General features: G+C 41.4%; 1 protein-coding gene across 1 annotated transcript in view; it reads left to right on the top strand.

Moving 5' to 3' along the window:
• Positions 1–8,959, top strand: part of znf608 (zinc finger protein 608) — a 45,786-nt gene that overhangs the window by 11,751 nt on the left and 25,076 nt on the right. The window lies entirely within an intron of this gene.

The raw sequence follows: 8,959 nt of genomic DNA, 5'->3' as shown, positions 1-8,959 counted from the left end.
TGGCCTCCTCAAGCTTTTCCTAATTTTTGTGTTACAATTTTTATCTTGTATTACTGTTAGTCTGCTGTAATTGCAGCACTTACAGTAAGACAGCACAGCGATGTCATGTCAGCTTATGAAAATAATAGAATAGTTAAGACCTTTATGTGAATAATCACAGGCTCAGTTATGAACAGGCGTAACACCCACGACAGTCACGACAGTGCAGAAAGTCCCTCTTACACAATCACAGCAGTACCACAAGCACCAGTGCATGTCACCACCACAGCACAACAATCAACCCAACACTGCTGTAAAACAGGACAAAGTAGAAACAACTCCACAATAGAAAAACATCTTTTTTCCTAATTGTGTTGGGAATACTGATGTTTACACTGTTCCTCCTGCCTGTCTGTTCCTGAAGAACATTTCTGTGGTCACATTTCCAGATTTCCCTGTAGTAACATGACCGAGTCTCGTGCACATCAAACCTGTCTCTGGTGCTGCATTGGCTGCCAGGCTGTGCTGTCTGTTTCAGTTCAGATGCTTCATAATTATATCATTATAAAAATGCTGCCTGCAAACACTGGAACTCTGGGAGACTAATTTATGCAGAACTGGGCTGCCATAATTATTGTTAATGGCTGATTGTGCAGCAGTGGTGTTGTTGAAGGAAAGAAGCAGTTGTTAGATATTTTGTGGCAGCAGCAGGAGTTATTATGGCTGTGAGTAATGTCCATTGTTTTTCACTCGGTTGGTTTAAATGCCATTAAAGCTTGTCATTCACTAGGCAGGTAAGTGGTGCACATGTGTCTCTCTCCCTCTCTGTGCGCTTTCATGGTGATACTGTAGAGAGAAAAAGAGATGAGAAGGGCTGGAGAGAAATGGGGGGAAAAGATGGCTACCAAAAACACACACAGTCACACTCACGTTTGACACATACACAAACACACCCTTCACAAACCACAGACCGTCTGCACACACACACACACACACACACACACACACACACACACACACACACAAAATGCCTCCACTTTCAGCAGCAACAATAAAGACGGGGATGATTTCTGTCTGGGAACAAAAAATAATACTGTCAGTGTTGCTGCTCAGTGAGGGATTTAATATGAGGGGAGGAGAAAGAGGTGAGGATAGGGAAGAGAGGACATGGAGGAAAAGAAAAGGGAGGAGGGAGAGCAGGCAGAGGAGGACAGGAGGACACAAAGAAGGGAAACGAAGAGGGAGGAAAAGGAAAACAAGGCACAGGAAAGATGAGAAGAGGAAGAGCATAAGGGAGAGCACAAGAATTTAGAGAAAGAAAGGAGGGCAAAAGAGGAAAGGAGATAAAGGAAAGGAGAGGAAAGAGGTGAGGATAGCAGGAAAAATGGAGACAGATAAAAAAGAAGGAGGAAAAAATCAGGTGGAAAAGAAAATAATGAAGATAAAGAAAAAGAAAGGAAGGACGGGCCAACGAAAGTGGAAATAAAATGATCAGAGGAAAGAAAAGAAGAGGGGTGAGAGGGGCAAAGCCAGAAAGGGAAGGGTTGAAGCAAAAGGAGGGAGTAAAAAGAGGTAAGGAAATAGGAGATGGGAGGACATGAATAGAGGAAAGGAAATGGAGAGGAAGAAGAAAAGAGAGGAAAGTAGGATGAAACAAGGGGAAGCAGTGATGTAGAAGGTGGAAGAAAAGATGAGAAAACAAGATGGAGAGAAATGAAAAAGAATGGGAAGAAATGTTGAGAGTAAAGGATGATAAGAAGCAAGAAAAGGGAAAGGGAGGAAGGAAATGGGTCGAAATATAGATTGGGAAACAGAGGAAAGGAGGATAAGGAAAAGGAGAAGTGAAGTGATTACAAAGAAGAAAGAATGAGAAAGGAGGATGACAAGAAGAGAATGAAGAAGAAGAGGTGAGAGGAAAAACAAGGACAGCAATCAAGAAAAGGACAAAGAAGAAGAGTAAGATAGTGGAAGGAACAGGGAGGTGAAAGACAATAAGGGAAGACAAGGTAGAGGTGTGGGAAAGGGGGGAAAGGAAAAAGTAAGAGTAACAAAAATGAAAACTTGAAAAGGGGCGAGAAAGAAAGACAAGCCACATGACAAAGGAGTGAAGGAAGGGGAGAAAATGAGAGGAGAGGACGAGCAGAAACCGAACAAAGACATAAATCCAGCGTAGGCATCATTTTCTCATCAACCGAGTCGAGGAAATTCAGTTTTACAGCTTCTATAAACACTCCAGCGTCCATTAGCAGAGCTGGGTGAGGGGGTGGAGAGATGGACGGATAAATGAAAAGATGGATGGATAATTGGATTGCTGGATTGATTAAAATTTTATGGACATTTTTGAACACATACAGCTGTGTTTCCTCTGTATTCTGGGCACATAAAGACACAAAATAAGCACAAAAACCAAAGATAAAACATGTCTCTTTGTTTAATTATAGATTCTGGAGGCTGAGTTAATGGAAAACTCAGCTGGCTCCCCTGACACCCTCCATCTACCCTCCCTCTCCTGGTTAATTTGGGCAAATCCAGCTCTGTATGCGAGTTAGGACACAAAGCTGTGGCGTGTCAGAGGAAACGCTACTACAGTCAGAGCTGGTTCATCCTCTGCGTTTCACTACTGAAGTGGATAAACACATATCTTTTATCCAGATCTACAAATACTACGAGAATAACTTCTCAGTTTTTACATCTAATGGCACCTGACTGGAGAGGAGAACTACTCCTGTTTGCCTCCATCAACCAGTGAACTAACAGTCACAATACAGCAGTGGAAGGACATGCTCGTTAATTAACACTTTATTTTACAAATATTCTGGAAATTTGGTTAAACTTTCCACTTGGCTAATGAGTCCACTGCTTTTGTTAATGGATAGCAAATGTTTTTTAGATAATTATCTCATTAGTTTGGTTTGATTAGATTCATTTATTTATTTAGGCCAGCCCATATGGGATTATAAGACACTCAACAATCATCAACTAACAGCTACATGAGCAAATCAATAACACATTTCCATACATTTAAAAAAAATGTAATAAGTATACCATTATGTTGGATATAGTATTCTCTGTCTTAGTTGCCAAGTGTTTCCAATAAATCAAAAAAAGAAAAATATCCTCCTTAAAGAGCCAGCTCAACATAACATCTTCAGATAGCCAAAACAAATCAGGATTTGAACAGAATTTTTTTGTTATCGTTGGAAAACAACCTCATTTTCTTGAAATGTTCATTCAGTTATCGGGACAGAACAGCTGCATCCTCAGACGATGAGCTAATTAACTCATTATCTTCAGAAAACAGAATAAAAAATGATAGCAGCCACACTGCTCTCATCTTATACACTGTATTTATTTAGTCGCTGTGCTGCAGCTCTCTCTGACGTTTGCAAGGAGATCTGGAAATAAGAGATCCACTACAACATGTCTCTTTACACAGAGGTTTAGTAGCCTGTCTGACTCTTTGAGGAAGAACGGGGGCGGATTTTGTCTGAAAGAAAATGAGGAAGACAGACCCTGTGTTTGTGCACAGCTCCAGGGTCCATGCATATTTTATTTAGCGTTATTTGTGTCTTTGTGTATTTCATGCACCTGTGTGGTTTAGTTAAAGCTATAATACTTGAGTTTCTCTCTCTCGCTGGGTCTTTGTTGCCCAGTTGAAGATGCTGAAGGCTTCACAAAACAACATGATGGAGACTCAGAGAAAATACAACAGAAATCGATGATCACAGACGCCTGGAGGCGAGAGCAGGATTGCAGAGTTTCAGTCAGCATCGAGTCCTGGGAGGAGAGCAAAACAAGATGCTGTTAACATGGCCAGTAACTGACTGTGTTCCGCAGATGAAGTCATCACAGCTAAATAAAAACTGGTGATCTAAAGTTAAGGTCTGGATGTGATGCAGCTGAAACTACCGGGTTACTGTTAGGAAAAGATTGTCATCATGGTGTCTGAACCAGCAGCTGTCAGAGTGAAGAGGTGGCGTCTTTAGCACAGAGAGAGTGGGACAAAGAAAGAGCAACAACCAGGGTTAACATGGGTTTGGCTGTTTGACATGGAGAGGGTTAAAGGCAGCCAGAGGACTCAGACTGGATCCAGATGTGGCCTTCTTCCTTCTGGATGTGTTAGCATCTAAAGCTAACCTGTTTGTTTTGGTAACATTAGCCACCTAGCATGGTCAGGATTTGACCTTTGTGTTGAATTAATATGATTTTAATTTGGGAGGAACTGGAGCTTTGTGTAACATCAGCAGTAACCAGAGCATCCTACTGGACTGACACATTTACTGTTAGCCAGCTAACGCTAGCATCAGAATGGAGGCTACACTTTGTACAGTTTGTCCCAACCAGGGACCTGTAGTTTGTCATTGATAGGAAACAGGATGTGATGGGAGGGCTGAGGAGTGGTTAGGAGCAGGTTATGGTGTCAGTTTCTAGACTGAAAAGACATTAGAGCAGCTTTAGGGTTATAGAACAGTGTTCAATGTTTGAAGCTCCAGCGTTTAGTCGACTCATCCCTCCACCTTGACTTTGTCTTTAGACTTTGTTGCTCTGTAACATTGCGAGGCTTCTTGTCATCATCAATCACCTGAATGTAAACATGTTGTTTTGGGGCGTTTGACTCATACGACCTCTAGATGTCACTTAACAATGGAGCAAAACTCTGGGTCACCAATGACCTGTGGGGTTGTTTTATTGAAGGATAATAAGTAGATTAATAATGAAAATAATCAATAATTTTAGCTGTATTTTATGTGTATTGCTAAGAGCTGCTCTGTTCCAGTTGGGTTTGTTGTGTTGTATACTACAATGTGAAAACCTTCAGAAATAAGGTATATTGGAAAAAACTGGATTGATCTGACAAATCTCATGTGCTCGTCAGTGTTTGAAATATTATTTCCCCTAATTGTTTACAGTGAATTATCCCATGTCAGCTCATCACAGAATTTATCACGACATAATGATCTGATCGATCTGTGATCAGACAGAAAATCAATAGGGGAACATGTCCACAGTTTATTGGTCTGAGTCTCTTGCTGAGTGATACTGTACTCCCACATCTGATCAGTCTTTGGATTTGAACTGGCAACCACCGAGTCACAAGCTTCCTCTGTGTATTGTAGGGTTTTTTTAATGAAGAAACTGTGTGAGAAGGATGATGTATTGATGCGTTTTACACACGAGGGACCGGGCTTGTGTTGTTATTGTTATTTTGCTGTGTGACTGCGTCCAGGCTGACTATAGCTGCTGTGGGAATTGCGGTTGAACGTTGTTGTTCTGTTTATCTGAGGGAAGAAAAAGGTGTTAACGGCAGAACAGAAATCTCTGGGGATGGTGAATCTTATTTTATAGTTAATTTGCTTTGTGCTTTGGTAGAAGAGTCCTGGGTGATCTCTGTCAGCAGCTGTGTGGGAGTTAACAGACGGTTTCAGGAAGCGCAGAGGATAATCTCTCTTTTGTTTTATTGCTATTCTGCATGACAAATTAACATTATTTTTAGGGGTGTGACATAAATGCAATGCAGTCGCAGCTGAAACAGAGCTTCTTATAATACCTACAGTATTATATAATACAATATAATACCTGCAGTACAGAGGCTGGAACTGAAACTAATCCCTGCACCCTGAGGTCTCGGTGAGCTTCTTCTACATACTGAGTCACACAGGTACCAGAGGAGGGAAAGGTAATTTCTTTGCAAGTCACAAGCGTAGATGTAACTTTATAGGGATGCAGGGAAACATCTCCTAAGGAACTTCACATAAATCAGACGGCAGGTTCTCAGTGAGCTTCGTCAAGTGTCCACAGCAGAGCTTCAAGCATTACTCGATTAGCTGATGGACAGAAAATTAACTGGCAGCTATTCTGTTAATCAAATCATTCTTTTAACATAAACAATGTGCTTTTTTGTTACACATGATAGGTGAACTAGGTATCGTTGGATTAGGACTTTTGGTCTGCCAAAACAAGGCATTTCAAGGTGTCACCTTTGACTGTGGGAAAGTATAACAGGCCTTTATAGACAAACTGATTAGTTGATTAATAAAAAATAAAACTGGCAGATCAATTGGTAATAAAGGCAGTGACTAGCCGCAGAAAACTCACCCTTTTTTGAAAGTATGAGACAGACAGAGCAGTCTGTGAATTCCAGGTTCATTCATTAATGCTTTGACAAACAAGCATCATGGAGAAAACATGCCTCCCAGTTTTCTGGGTGTCCTGATCAAGGTTTCTGACTGATTCTGATCCAGGCCCTTTAGCCTTGAGCCTCTGCTGACATCCAGCCCGCAGTGCTGGAGCATATTTCATTTCAGCCAATGAAATCAGCTAGAAATGGGATGCTGCTTTTCTCGACCTCAGTTTAAAATGAAGACTCCGCTGTTTTTAAAAATGATCATAAATGTTGAGGGTAAATATGCCACTGCACCGCTGGAAACTGCCTACATGCATATGTAGGGATAGAACAGAAAGTTTGACAGCAACAGTAAAACTTTGATTCAAGATTGAACTTTTAAAAAGGATTCCTGGAAGTTTGGCTGAAAGCCTCCACTTTCAGACAAACCAAGACACAGCTCGTCATTTCTCCTCCAGTGAGCTCCGTCGTGTCGGGAGTCACCCAGAAATGTTGAAGATTTCACAGCTGAACTATGACGGTTGTGCCGGACTGCAGAGCTGCTGGGAATAATATATTAGTCAAGACTGTAGATAAGCTGTATTTCAACAAAACCTTAATGTTGAGTATCTGTAGACAAAGTGGGAACCATACTAGTCTGATTTAGGTGCAGGACTTGTCAAGTCTTCTGTTAGTAAAACATAACATGGAGCTACATCCCCACTGCCAAATGTCTGTAGACACCTTCTCATGGGCTGAAATGTCAGGAACTAAATCATATTTCCACTCTTGTTTCTTGCAGTGGTTTATAAAACCAACAGCACCTTTTTTAAGTTTTGCAAAGCTTCTGAGTGATCTTGAAGACAGACATCACCTTTTGTTACACATGTAATGATATATTAAGTCAGTGGTGCCTATAAGAGCTGCACTCTTATCTGCACCACGTCTTAGGGTCCTGATGACAACAGCTCTGGGAAATGATTGTGCACCAGTGACGGATGCTTCCCTCTGCTGTGACTCAGTGAAGATTACAGGATTGACAGATATCTCAGCACACGATATTCTTGAGTGATTTCCCAGTCCAAAAAAAAAAAGCCCTCAACGTGTCAGGTCTGTAAATACTTGAGAAAACAGCAGCGCTTTGTCAAGTCCAAGGCAGAGCTCTGCTGCGGCATTTGGTTTCCCAGATAAATGCTTCTGTTGGGTTATTGTGATGATCAATCAGTTACTCACACCGGTCACGCTCAAATCTGACAGGGAATTGTTTTTTCCTGCTTCTCTGGAGAGAAAAACAAAAGACTCGAGGGTCACTGTGCTTTTCTTTAAAACCCATCTGCTATTTTTCTTCTTCAGCAGCCTACACAGGTTACTGCATCATACACCACGTTTTGACTTTTGCTTTTGCCATGGAATATAAAGCTAACAGGAAGCTCTGGTATTTGTCACACCAGACAGATTTTCCCTTGTAACTATTATTTTAACAATTGTAACCATATAACCTATAACTAACATAAGAGACTAAAAGAAGAGATTTGGGAAGGACGTTGTGGTGAGGGCCACAAGCTCCTGCAGCTCTCTGAAAGCTATTATTGTAACAGATATGATTCCAAACACCAGAATAGCTGCTGTATGAGATGATTTGTGTTACACTGAAGTTTTCAGGAAAGCTCGAGGAGGCTCTTCTCTCAGGTCCAAGTCTGCGTATCCCAAACTGAGGTGGTGGGACAAAGTTATCATGAGCAGCTGACCTGAAGGACAAAAAGATGAGAATAACACCCAGGCTGACAAATGACAGAGCCTTTTCAGAGCTTCACACCACAAAAATCAATAAGCACTCTGCAGATTGCTGAGCCTCATTTTACAGAAGAACTGTAACAACACACAAACCTCGTTTCTAGTGTCAGCAGAGAAGCAGTTTGTGTTGCTACAGCCTCACTGGATGAACTCCGTACCATCACCTTATTATACTGTTTTGGGTTTTTGCCAAGTTGCTGTTTCTAATCTGCAGATTTTGTGTATTGGCAGTATTGTGCATGACAGCACGAAAAGAGCCCTGTTCATTGAAGATGCTTATTTTTCATTGAGCTGAATGGATCCGTTTATAACTAAAGAAGGTAAACGTGAGCAGCAAAGGCTTCATTTGCTTTATTTCTAATATTGCTGATATTTTGTGAGCTCTTGAATCAAACTAGTCTGAGCGTGGAGCGAATCATGATGAGAACCAGAATCCTCCGGTGCAGTAAACCACAGCGCATGAGCTGCACGTGGTGTATTGTGCACTGTAAGCAATGCTGCTAACACCTGAAGCGAAGTCTCATCATTCAGTGTGTGAATACTTACCGTAGTTACTTTTCACCACTGAACTTATGCATGTAAGTACAAAGGGGCAGCGACTGTGCTTGGATGAGTAGGACGAGGTTCCATTGAAAACGTGTTTTCTACTGTACTACTGTTCATTTATAAAAGTAAAATGGAAGAAATCAACGTGAACTTGTTCATTTCTTGGGACTTCAAACGTTCACAGTCAGAATTCTGAATTGTAAATTATCAACATGACCGAGTTCATTTCCATGTGTGTGAGGTGAAATCTGAGCGAGCGCCTGGCATGTGTGAACAACAACACTGAGTGTTGGTTGGAAACATGATGAGTGGGGGTGAAATCTTCAGGACCAGCCACAGAAAGATGGAGATGAATCAGAATAGACAGATTGGAAGAAATGATGTTTTAAGTCTGGATATAGTTGAGAGATGATTAGCTGCCACTGAGTATTAGGACGTTGGCGACTGCAGACAGCAGAGAGGAAAATGAAAGGTGTGACATCTGGAGAAGTGTGTTGCCTTCTGAAATGTCCTTCCGATTCTTGCTTTTATTATTCA

This window comes from Monopterus albus, unplaced genomic scaffold, assembly GCF_001952655.1.
Source record: "Monopterus albus unplaced genomic scaffold, M_albus_1.0 scaffold26.1, whole genome shotgun sequence".
NCBI classification, from domain to species: Eukaryota; Metazoa; Chordata; class Actinopteri; order Synbranchiformes; family Synbranchidae; genus Monopterus; species Monopterus albus.
This window is presented reverse-complemented; position numbering and strand designations above follow the sequence as displayed.